Source organism: Bos grunniens, chromosome 7 (genome assembly GCF_055505025.1).
Source record: "Bos grunniens cultivar Pamir isolate PY7600 chromosome 7, Bosgru_T2T1.0, whole genome shotgun sequence".
NCBI classification, from domain to species: domain Eukaryota; kingdom Metazoa; phylum Chordata; class Mammalia; order Artiodactyla; family Bovidae; genus Bos; species Bos grunniens.
Genome location: NC_141171.1, coordinates 62,363,343 through 62,375,685, shown reverse-complemented (window position 1 = coordinate 62,375,685; position 12,343 = coordinate 62,363,343).

Here is a 12,343-nt window from a genome sequence, read left to right as displayed (position 1 = left end):
CAGGGGATGGGCAAGAGCTGAGACACCTAGTGAGCAGCATTTGTTCAGCTGACAGTCCCCTTCCCCAGCTTTTATCACTCTACCCACTCAGTCTTCCCCTCGTCCCCAGTCAAGCTGTCGGGATTTGTATTGGTCTCTGGCCCTACCCACCATGGCTTGCAAGATCTTAATTTCCTGGCCAGAGATGAACCCAACACGCATGGTGTCCTAACCACTGGATGGCCAGGGAATTCTCCCCACCCACAGTTTGACCAGCTCTCCTACCCCACTGGCCTCAAGTGCAGCTTCTAAGTGGTCCATCTACCACTCCCCTCCCCACCACCATCATTGACCTTGCCCACACTTTGCAAATGGAATTTCACAAATCCCTTTGCCCTTCTTGGCTTCTTGCTTGTGTCCCTTTGTTCAGGCCAGCAAATGCCCTCTGAATACCTCCATCTGCCAAAACAGGCAGAGTCCCAGGAAATCTTATTTTAAGAGACTCAATCGAGAGAGGAGAAATCTGAACTCAGTCTTTATTTCCCAGCCTCTGCCCAATTTTCCCCTGGACTCAAAGGGGCAACGCTGTGGGACCGATTTTGCCTTTATTCCTGCCTTCCCTGTGATGGAGTCCTTGACAGAAGGATGTCTCCAGCCTGGCATCCAAGCACCGACAGGTCATTCTTCTTGGCCTTACCACTGCCACATTTCTCCCTACAGGCAGTATTTGCTGCCTCGAGCAGATACGCTGCTGGTGGAATTACCACGTGCACACAGAAACTAGAGAGTAGCCCCAGCTCTCTGGAACTAGAAAAAAGCCCTTGCAGGATATAAAGCCTCAAAAGAAGCCTACGCACCTATGGTCAATTAATCCATGACAAAGGAGGTAAGATTATACAATGAAGAAAAGATAGTCACTTCAGTAAGTGCTGCTGGTTGCACTGGACAGCTACTTGTAAAAGGATGAAATTAGGACATTCTCTAACACCATACACAAAAATAAACTCGAATGGATTACAGACCTAAATATAAGACCAAAACTATAAAAAACTCTTAGAGGAAAACATAGGCAGAACACTCTTTGAGATAAATCACAGCAAGATCTTTTTTGATCTATCTCCTAGAGTAACAGAAAAGCAAAAACAAACAAACCGGACCTAATTAAACTCAAAAGCTTTTGCACAGCAAAGGAAACCATAAACAAAATTCAAAGACAACCCACAAGATGGGAGAAAATATTTGCAAACAATGGGACCAACAAGGGATTAATCTCCAAAATTTACAAACAGCTCATGCAGCTCAATAATGTTATAATTATATTTTTTTAAAAAATCAAAAAATGGGCAGAAGATGTAAACAGACATTTCTCCAAAGAAGACATAAAAATGGCCAAAGAGCACATGAAAAGATGCTCAACATCATTAATTATTAGCAAAATGCAAATCAAATCTATGATAAGAAATCACCTCACACCAGTCAGAAAGGCCATCATCAAAAAGTCTACAAACGAATGCTGGAGAGGGTGTGGATAAAAGAGAACCCTTCTACAGTGTTGGTGGGAAGGTAAATTGGTGCGGCCACTATGGAAAACAGTATGGAGGTTCCTTAAAAAAAAAACTAAAAATAGAGCTACCATATGATCCAGCAATCCCACTCTTGAGCATACATTTAGACAAAATTCTAATCCAAGAAGATACATGTGCCCTCAACATTCTTAGCAGCAATATTTCAATAGCCAAGATGTGGAAGCACCTAAGTGGCCATGGACAGAGCAATGGATACAGAAGATGTGAGAGGCAGTGGAATATTACTCAGTCAATAAAAGGAATGAAATAATGCCATTTGTACAACATGGATGGATCTGGAGATTATCACACTAGGTGAACTAAGTCAGATAAAGACAAATATCATATGATATTGCTTATATGTGGAATCTAAAATAAAGGCTACAAATGAACTTATCTGTAAAACTGAAATAAAGTTACAGATACAGAAAATAAACTTGTTGTTACTGGGGGTTGGGGAGGATAAATTGGAAGATTGGGATTGACACACACACACTACTAGATAAAAAGAGATAACTATTGAGGATCTACTTACAGCACGAGGAACTCTACTTAATACTCTGTGATGACCTATATGGGAAAAGAGTCTGAAAAAGAGTGGATATATGTATTCGTATAACAGATTCGCTTTGCTGTACACCTGAAACTAAGACAACATTGTAAATCAACTATACTTCAATTTAAAATTTTTTGTGGAGGCTTCTTCATGTAGACATCCTCCATCAACTCAGTCTCCAGCCCCTCTCTCCTTCCCAGAGGACACGGGTAGAGCTGAAAGTTCCAAGCTTCTAACCATGGTTTGCTCTTTCTGGTGACCAGCCCTCATCCAGGAGCCCACAAGAGTCACCTCGTTAGAACAAAAGACACTCCTGTCACCTGGGAAATCCAAAGAGCTCTAGGAACTCTGTTGGGAACTGGGATCAAAGACCAAACATTTTAAGACGCTTCCAGTGCACCTATCACTTGGGAAATTCCGAGGGATTTTAGGAACTGGTGTCAGGAACTGAGGACCGGTGTATATTTTTTTCTGTTATTTCACTACAGTATAAAAGGTCTCCCTGGTGTCCCTGGTGGGTTAAGTATCCTGGGAGCCCCTCCTAGCCTTGGAGGGAAAGGATGTTGCAATGGTTTGGGGAAGTCTTGGTACTTTGAAGAGGTTTATTCTGAATTACTTACATGGAGAACACTTAACAGTTCAGAGAATTTTACCACCCACATTCTGGTTTAAATCTTGCCATAGCCCAGAAGAGCACCCAATGAGCATTATGACCCTCTTTTTACAAGAAACTAAGCCTCTGAGAGAACAGTTGGACTCAAAATACTGAAGAGGCGGCCTGGAACTGTGCTCCCCAGCCTTTTTGGCCTAGTGGACCGGTTTCGTGGAAGACGATTTTTTCACAGACTGGGAAGTGGTGGGGGTGGTTTCAGGGCGATTCACGCACGTTACTTTTATACTGCACTTTAAGCTAATGCTGTTACTGATCCGACAGGAGGTACTGGGGACCAGAGGCTGGGGACCCCTGGCCTAGACACTGAGGTCTGGCATCTGAAAACAAAGATTCCCTGAGGAGGTACTCTCTAAGCCACTCCAGATAAGCAGAGGTGAGCCTGGACAAGCTGATGGTACATGGCGTTTAGAGCTAGAGGTGTTAGACTTTGAATCTTTGCTCTGCTACACACTAGCTGTGTGACCTTGGCCAAGTCACTAAATTTCCCTGAGTCCCATTTTCTAAATTTAGAAAATGGGAACAAGAACCCCTGCTTTATAGAACTATTATATGTATTAAGTAATAAATGTGAAACACTTAACACAGTGCCTGAAATATGACAGAAGTTCAATAAAGAGTTATCATGAATAATTTATTCATTTCCTACTGGTGCTGTAACAAACTCAGTGGTTTAGAATGACGTAAATTTATTATCTTATAGTTCTGGAGGTCAAAAGCCTGAAATGGTTCTCATGGGACTAAAACTCAGGTGTCAGCAGGGCCTCGTGGAAGATGTTTGTCTTTTCCGATTTCTAGAGGCTGCCCATATTCCTTGGCTTACGTTCCCCTTTTCTCTGTCTTCAAAGCCAGCCTCGTTGGACCAAGTCTTCATCGTGGTGCCACCTCTCTGATCCTCTCCTGTGAGTCCCTTTGTTACAGACCAAGTTTGTTTTTTTCAGTGAATAGACGGTCAAGCACTGTGACGCCACTGGAGTTTGAGAACAGGAAGACCAAGTCTCAAATTCACATCCCAAAGGCAAGGGGCTCGGAGTGTCTACAGGATGAAAAATAAAGAAGCAGCTTGGTCTGAGGCATGGGGAAAGGTGATTCGGAAAAGGTTCAGTAAGTATTATTCTGTGCAGGCGTAACTAGGCCACATGTTCTGAACATGGCGTTTTCCACCCTCTGATGTCCAAAGGTCACTAGCGATTGCCCAGTTGAAAGGTCTGTGGTCCACCCAATCTTCACCAGCTCAGCTCAAACTAGACATGGCTGATTCCAAGTCCTAGAAAATAACTTGGGCAAACATCTTATCCTTTAGGCTTCATGATGCTTGGGGGACATGCAAGTTTTACGATGACCTGGATTAGTGAAGGTAGGTGAACCGGATTTAACCCAAAGTTTCATTTCTTCCATGTTTAAGGATCCTTGTGATTACATTGGGCCCACCTGAATGAATAACCCAGCACACTATCCTTATTTTAAGTCAGTTGACCAGCAACCTTAACTCTATCTGTGAGCTTAATGCCTCTGCTATATAAGGTTCTGGGGATGAAGATGTGGACATCTTTGGGAGGCCATAGTATATTTTTTAAAACTAAAGCTAATGTTTTAATAGGCAAACCTCTATGGCTAGGAGCCTTCAGTGAATCAACCAATCAGTGAGCAGGATAAAAGAGGGGCCAGGAACACTGGCTGGTTCTTTGATTGCCCAAATTGAGAAGATCTTATCAGAGCAACCAGCTGGGGGTATCTCTGGGACTTGGGTCTGAAACCCTATTTGGTCTGGAGTTAAAATGTGACCACTGACTGGGATAGAGCAGCTCCCAGTGCTAGGGTTGTCCTGGCTGGATTCAGCCAGTACCCAGAGCAAGCCCTGATTACAGGGTGGCTGCAAACACTTCACTAGCAGAGGCCGGACCTCCCAGGATGGAGATTCTTAGATGCTACCTCTTTATTCCTCATCTTGTTGTCTCTGGACCTCCGTTTTTGTACTTATAAAATGAAGAGGTTGGAAAACCAAGATTTTCCATTTTAAAAAACAAACCAATGAATAGACACACTCTGGATAACAGAACCCTCTCTAGACATGTTGAGAAAAAAAAGGGGGGTGGGATCCTTCTGGTTGAAGAATTGAGGGGGCTGTAGACTCACCCAACCAGCTTTTCAAACATTACTCTCCCCGTCTCTTGTCCTGACCCCAAAGTAGGCAGTAAGGCAATAGAATGGATTCCTTCAGGCATCATTTTTAAATTTCTGGTCTGGATGAGCTCTCAAGGATCATTCTCAGTGCCCATGCTCTAAATGTATGACCACATCACCTCCAGTATCCCCATCCTCCAACTCCTTCCCCTTCAAATAAACCCTCCAGTCTCAACAATTAACCCTTTCTTAAACTGCTGCCTTATTATCAAGAGGGTGCCCGCCCTTCCCTTCCATCTGAGGCTCTCTAAAGAGCATCTGATAGCACCACATGGGAATACCTGGTGCCAATGACCAGACACATCTGGGAGAGGACATCTGGGGTGATGCAAGCTCTCTAAATCCTATTTCAGCCACAGCTGAAATCTCGCAGAGATTGTTACGGCCCCAGCCTCTTCCTGGGATGGTTAGAAGCAGAGAGATAGAAGAACGTCTCCCTGGGGACTGAGCCTCCCCTGAGCATTTACTGACCGTCAGAAATCCTTCAGGCTGTATGCCTGATGGAGCCCTACAACTGTTGATCTTTGTGAGAAAAATCAGAGATTCTTAGAGAGGGGCTTCCTTGGTGGCTCAGATGGTAAAGAATCTGCCTGCAATGCAGGAAACCCAGGTTCAACCCCTGGGTTGGGAAGATCCCCTGGAGAAGGGAATGGCTACCCACTCCAGTGTTCTTGCCTAGAGAATCCCATGGACAGAGGAGCCTGGCAGGCTATAGTCCATGGTGTCACAAAGACCTGGACATGACTGAGCAACTAACAGAGTCATAGAATCTAGAAATAAACACTTCTAGATGCTTAGAATTACATAATCTTGGTATGATCAAGTATAATCAAGTTCCTTTAAATTAATAGTGCTACCACTTATTGAGTGTTTGTGTGTGAGGCTCCAGGCCAGATGTTTATATCAGTTCAGTTCAGTTCAGTCGCTCAGTCGTGTCCGACTCTTGTGACCCATGGACTGCAGCACACCATGCTTCCCTGTCCATCACCAACTCCCAGAGCTTACTCAAGCTCATATCCATTGAGTCAGTGATGCCATCCAACCATCTCATCCTCTGTCATCCCCTTCTCCTCCTGCCTTCAATCATTCCCAGCATCAGGGTCTTTCCCAAGGAGTCAGCTCTTCACATCAGATGGCCAAGGTATTGGAGTTTCAGCTTCAGCATCAGTCCTTCCAATAAATATTCAGAACTTATTTCCTTTAGGATGGACTGGTTGGATCTCCTTGCTGTCCAAGGGACTCTTAAGTCTTCTCCAACGCCACAGTTCAAAAGCATCAATTCTTCGGTGCTCAGCATCTTTATATGACCAACCTAGACAGTATATTTAAAAGCAGAGACATTTCTTTACCAGCAAAGGTCTGTCTAGTTAAAGCTTTGGTTTTTCCAGAAGTCATGTATGGATGTGAGAGTTGGACTATAAAGAAAGCTAAGCACTAAAGAAAGATGTGTATATGCATTATATAAATTAATCATTGAAACTACTCTATAATTCTATGATTAACTGTTATACCCACTCTACTCACAAATAAACTGAGTCTTGGTTTTGTTAAATCTTATCAGTGATCATAGGAGCCAGGTTTTATTCTGTCAGATTTCAGAGTTCCACACACTGAACCACAGGTGAACCCCAGACTACTAGACTTCATAGTTTCTGACTTTCAGACCAGATAGGCTTGTTGGGTCTGGAAGAGACATGGGAGATAATGCACACAGTCCGTCCTTGTCACTATGAAATAAGGAAGCTGAGCTCAAAGAGGTGACAGGACCCAGCACAGAGAGTGGGCCACAGACAGTGAGGGAGGAGCTGGGCTGAGTGCTCTGTTCCAGCATCACTCCAGTGCTGTCAAGAGACACTCCTGGGAAAGAAGAGGCAAGGTTGGGGCAAGGAGTCCTCAAGAGGACTGGGGAGGAAAAAGATCTGCTGAGATGGAAGAAGTCGTCCATACCTGACATGACTCAGATGAGCAGACACCAGGACAGGAAGCAAAAAGCTCTGGGGTCCATGGTGGAGCCACCTGGAACTGAGATGCTGATGCAGCTGTGGGCCTGCAGGGGAGAGATGGCAAAAGCAAGGTGTGATTAGGGAAGTGGGAGGGATCCCTGGGAACAGCAGGGGAGGAGAGGGCTAATTTCAAAGGCAAATCAAAGTTCTGGTTCCTCCAGTAGGCTCCACACACAATTATTTTCTCTGTGTTCCCCCTGCTAAGGTGAATGGAGCCATTCAGAGGCCTAGCTCAGTGAAAAACAGCCCTGCAGCTCTGCAAGGTGGGTCCCAAAGGGCAGACAGGTGGACCTAGGAGGCAGCTGGAGGGGCCACTGCAGGTCACTAGAGGGCCATGAGGGAGCCTGAAGGACAGGAATACTTGAGGACAAAAAAAATGTGTGTGGCTAGCAGGGAGGGGTTTGACTGGACTTAGAGCAGGGTCTGGCTACTGCCTTGGTGCCAGATCTCCTGTTGCCTGCTTCAAGAGAGCCAGTGACCTGAGAATAGTCTTAACATTTTAAAATGGTTAGAGAAAATATTTGATGACATATGAAAATATGTGAAATTCAAATTTTAGTGTCCATAAATAAAGTCGTATTTGAAAACGGCCACACTCATTCTTGTATGTACTGTTCAGGACTGCATTTGCACTTACGACAGCAGACTATAGCCCACAGAGCCTAAAATATTTACTGCTACCTCTGGGCTTCTCTGGTAGCTCCAACAGTAAAAGAATCCACCTGCAATGCAGGAGACCTGGGTTTGATCCCTGGGTTGTGAAGATCCCCTGGAGAAGGGAACAGCTACCCATTCCAGTATTCTTACCTGGAGAATTCCATGGACAGAGGAGCCTGACAGGCTACAGTCCATGGGTTGCAATGAGTCAGACACAACTGAGAGACTCTCACTTCACTTCACAGACAGGAAAACTTTGTCAGCCCTGGCTCTAAAGGTATTTTTCATGCCATTTGCAGCAACATGGATGGAGCTAGAGATTATCATACTAAGTGAAGTTAGACAGAGAAAGACAAATATCATATGATATCACTTATATGTGAAATCTAAAACACACACACACACACACACCATACAAATGAATTTATTGACAAAGCAGAAACAGACTCACAGACTTAGAAAATAAATTTATGGTTCCCAAAGGGCAAAGGTGGGGCAAGGGATAAATTAGGAGTTTGGGATTAGCATATACCCACCACAGTGTACTGTATATAAAATAGATAACCATCAAGGACCTACGGTTTAGCACAGGGGGCTATATATGCTCAGTTGCTCAGTCATGTCTGACTCTCTGACTCCTGGACTGTAGCCCACCAGGCTCCTCCTCTGTCCATGGGATTTCCCAGCAAGAATATTGGAGTAGGTTGCCATTTCCTCCTTCAGGGGACCTCCCCGATCCAGGGATCAAATACACATCTCCTGCAGCTCCTGCATTGGCAGGCAAATTCTTTACCACTTGAACCCCTGGGAAGCCCATAGCACAGGGAATTCTACTCAATATATAATATTTTGTAATAACCTAAATGGGAAAAGAATCTGTAAAAGAATAGTATATGAAATGTGTATAACTGAATCACTTTGCTGTACATCTGAAACTATACAACTCTGTAAATCAATTATACTCCAATATAAAAAAAAGTATAGTATTTCTATAAACTAGTGTAACTTGGGACTCCCCTGGTAGTCCAGTGGTTAAAACTCTGCATTTCCAATGCAGGGGACACAGCTTTGATCCCTTGTTGGGGAACTAAGATCCCACATGCCACACAGCATGGCCAAAATATAAATATTGATAAATAGATAAATAATTTAAAATAGTTTAAGTAAATAATGTGCAAATAAATTTTTTCTTGTCTATTCTTTTTTTAATAAATTTATTTATTTTAATCAGAGGCTAATTACAATATTGTAGTGGTTTTGCCATACATTGACATGAATCCGCCACAGGATTCATGTCAGGATTCATGTCAGAATCCGCCACAGGATTCATGTGTTCCCCACCCTGAACCCCACTCCCACCTCCCTCCCCATCCCATCCCTCTGGGTCATCCCAGTGCACCAGCCCCAAGCACCCTGTCTCATGCATCAGACTGGCGATTCATTTCACATATTATAATATACATGTTTCAATGTCATTCTCCCAAATCATCCCTCCCTCGCCTTCTCTCACAGAGTCCAAAAGACTATACATCTCTGTCTCTTTTGCTGATGAGGTTCCATTTGACCAGTCCCTCCCCCAATACATAACCTCTTCCCCCAATACATGGCCCCTTCCCCTTGCCTCTGATGTTATTTATTAACTTGGTGTGTGTTTTTCCAGATTTTATTTCTACATTTATATAAGCACATGTGTATCCACAGAAAGATACAGGATTGTTTCATGAGTTCTTTTGTTTTCTGTATGTGGTTTTACACTGTAGATATTTTTCCTAAACTTGCTTTTTCTTTTTTTTTAACTCAACAATGAGCAGTAGCCCCCTGTACAGGCCTACTGCTGTCCTTTTAAAGTGCTACCGAGTGGCTGATGCCTTGGTTCTACCACCGTTCATCTGTTGCTTTAGCAACAGATGTTAATTAGGCTGTTTCAGTAGCAGTCGTTTCCATTTTTTTTGCTACAGGAAACCATGCTACAGTGAGCAGGAACTAGCATTTCAAGGCTCACATAGCTACATTTACTCCAAGAAAATGTTTGTTAAAGGAAAAGAATATATTCAACACAGGCATGTCATGGATGGGTTTTCATTCACATATGTTTGTGACCTACGTGAACACGACCATGCAAGTCTTTCTAAACAGAGCCTGGTGGGGCCTTTGCTCTCCTGCAAAGTCTGGTCAACATTCTAACCAACATTCTGTGGTTTGTGAGCTGGTAGAAACCCTCCTGTCTCTTTGTTGAGACAAGACTCCCCATGTATATATGTTTAACAGTCATTCTTAGAAGGAGGGAAGTAGTGTGTAGCGGCAGGAGGCAGCAGAGCATGGGGGGCCTGAGGGGCTTGGGGTCTGGTGCTCACTTTGCCACTTTCTGTGTGACCTTGAGGAGCCTCTTCTTCCCTTTGGGCCTCAGTTTCCCCATCAGTTCCAAGAGGAGACACCTAGAGCTCCCGGTTTAACTCCCAGTTTCATGGGCACAGTGCTCTTAATGGAGGTGCTAGATGCTGGGCAAGTCACCACTTCATACTCAAGCTTTTGTTGACCATTCCCTAAGGGAGCAGTTTCACCAGGAGAGCAGCCATGTGTCCCAGATAATGAGCGTGGCGGAGCCACTCAAGATTCTGGGTCTAGACTGCAGGTCATTACACAATCTCAGAGACCCTCCATCCCTCTTTGTCCCACAGCATCTAATTCAGTTTGTAATTTTATGATAATTTGTGATTGTTCACCTGCAACGCTCTAGGGTGTGAGCTCTGTGAAGCTGGGACCAGGTCTGCTTGGCTCCCACCTTGTTCCAGCCTCCTGCACGCTGCCTGGCACTTTGTGGGCACTAGACACACATGTGCTGAATGAATGACTGAATGAACTGCTCCAGGCTGGTTTCAACAGAGGGACATAGCCCAGCCTCTTCTCTAATCCAAGAGCTCCCAAAGTGGCAAGTAACAGAAAGGTGGGGAATAGAGGGGGGCAGGACATAAATGGTGGAGGAAACATCATGGAATTGGAAAGGTCACTGCCTTCCTGTCAGCCCTCCGAAGGGGTAAGGGTGGGACTAAACACTCATGGAATCTTAAAATTGTGGAATGTGTTTATTTATGGCTGCGCTGAGTCTTTGTTGCTTTGTGTGGACTTTCTCTAGTTGCATCGAGCAGGAGCTACTTTTCTGAAGTGGTTCGCAGGCTTCTCGTTTTGGTGGCTTCTCTTTTTGAAGAGCACAGGCTCTAGGCGTGCAGACTTCAGTAGTTGCCGCACACAGGCTCAGAACTTGTGACACACAGGCCTCGCTTTTGCTTGGCATGTGGACTCCTCCCAGACCAGAAATCAAATCCATGTCCCCTGCACTGGCAGGTGGACCCCTAACCACTGCGCTACCAGTTTATTTTTCATTCATCCGAAGTGATGAATGAAAATCTACAATCAGTGGAGACATGAAGACAGTCATTAACCAAACACACAAGTAAATATATAAATACCAACTGGGGCCCAAGTTGTGATGAAAAAGGATAGGATTCCCTGAGAGACAATGGAGAAGGGTGTATAAAGTGCACTGGAGGAAGGGCTGAAAGGAATTTCTGAAGAAGTGCTATTTAAGGAGAAACCCACAAGAATAATGAGAGTTAGTCAGGCAAGCTTTGAAGGAAAGCTCTCATTCCATGCAAATGGACTCTTTCAATAGAATTGTGAGTGAGGCATGGGATTTCAGAATCCCAGAGAGATGACCTTAAAGTTACAGAGCCTTCATCTCACAGAATCTTGAAAGAAACAGATTCCTCAACAGCAAATGGAATCTTAGAATGTTACAGACTAAATCTTCACAGACAAATAGAAAGGCAATCTTAAGAGATCATTTTTTTCCCCATCCCCTCCTCTCTACTAATGTACAGATAGTAACAAAACAAAAACTACACTGCAAGGTCATATAACCCAGCCAGAGTAGCTCCTGCCTCTTACTATTTACAGATCAGGATAACATCCATTTAATAAATAGTAATCATGGTGGTGGCAGCTTGGTGGTGGCTTAGTCGATAAGTCAAGTTCGACTCTTGCAACACCATGGACTATAGCCTGCCAGGTTCCTTTGTCCATGGGATTTTCCAGGCAAGAATACTGGAGTGGATTGCCATTTCCTTCTCCAGGGGATCTTCCCTACCCAGGAATCGAGCCAGGGTCTCCTGCATTGCAGACAGATTCTTTACTGACTGAGCCATAATGATGCTTAAATTGATAGTCTCTACTAAGTGCTAATTGCTGCTAAGGGATTTATATCATTATATCAGTAAATTCCAACATCAAACTTGCAAGGTAGATACTTTTATAATATCCATGTATTGTAACTGAAAAAACAGAATCTCAGAAAAATAAAGGGTTCACAGTTGCTCTGCTGGATGTGGTGGAACCAGACCCCTACAGCTTTGATGGTTATTTGCTTTTTAATTTAAAGACTATGCTCTAGAGACTTCCCTGGTGGTCCAGTGGTTAAAAATCTGCCTTCCAATGCAGGGGACAAGGGTTCAATCCCTGGTTGGGGAACTAAGATCTCACATGCCTCAGGGCAACTTAAAAAAAAAAAAAAAAGCCTGCTCTAAAGCACTGTACTATGCCTCCTTTTCTAATAACGGTGGCTTTCAAGTCTGCTTTTTCCACCATGACCCTAGCTTTGCTGTGACCTTCTCCTTAGGGGTTAAGGGAATCTCGTAGTTCAGCTTTGCTGTGGGGTGATGAGCTGTCTGGAGGG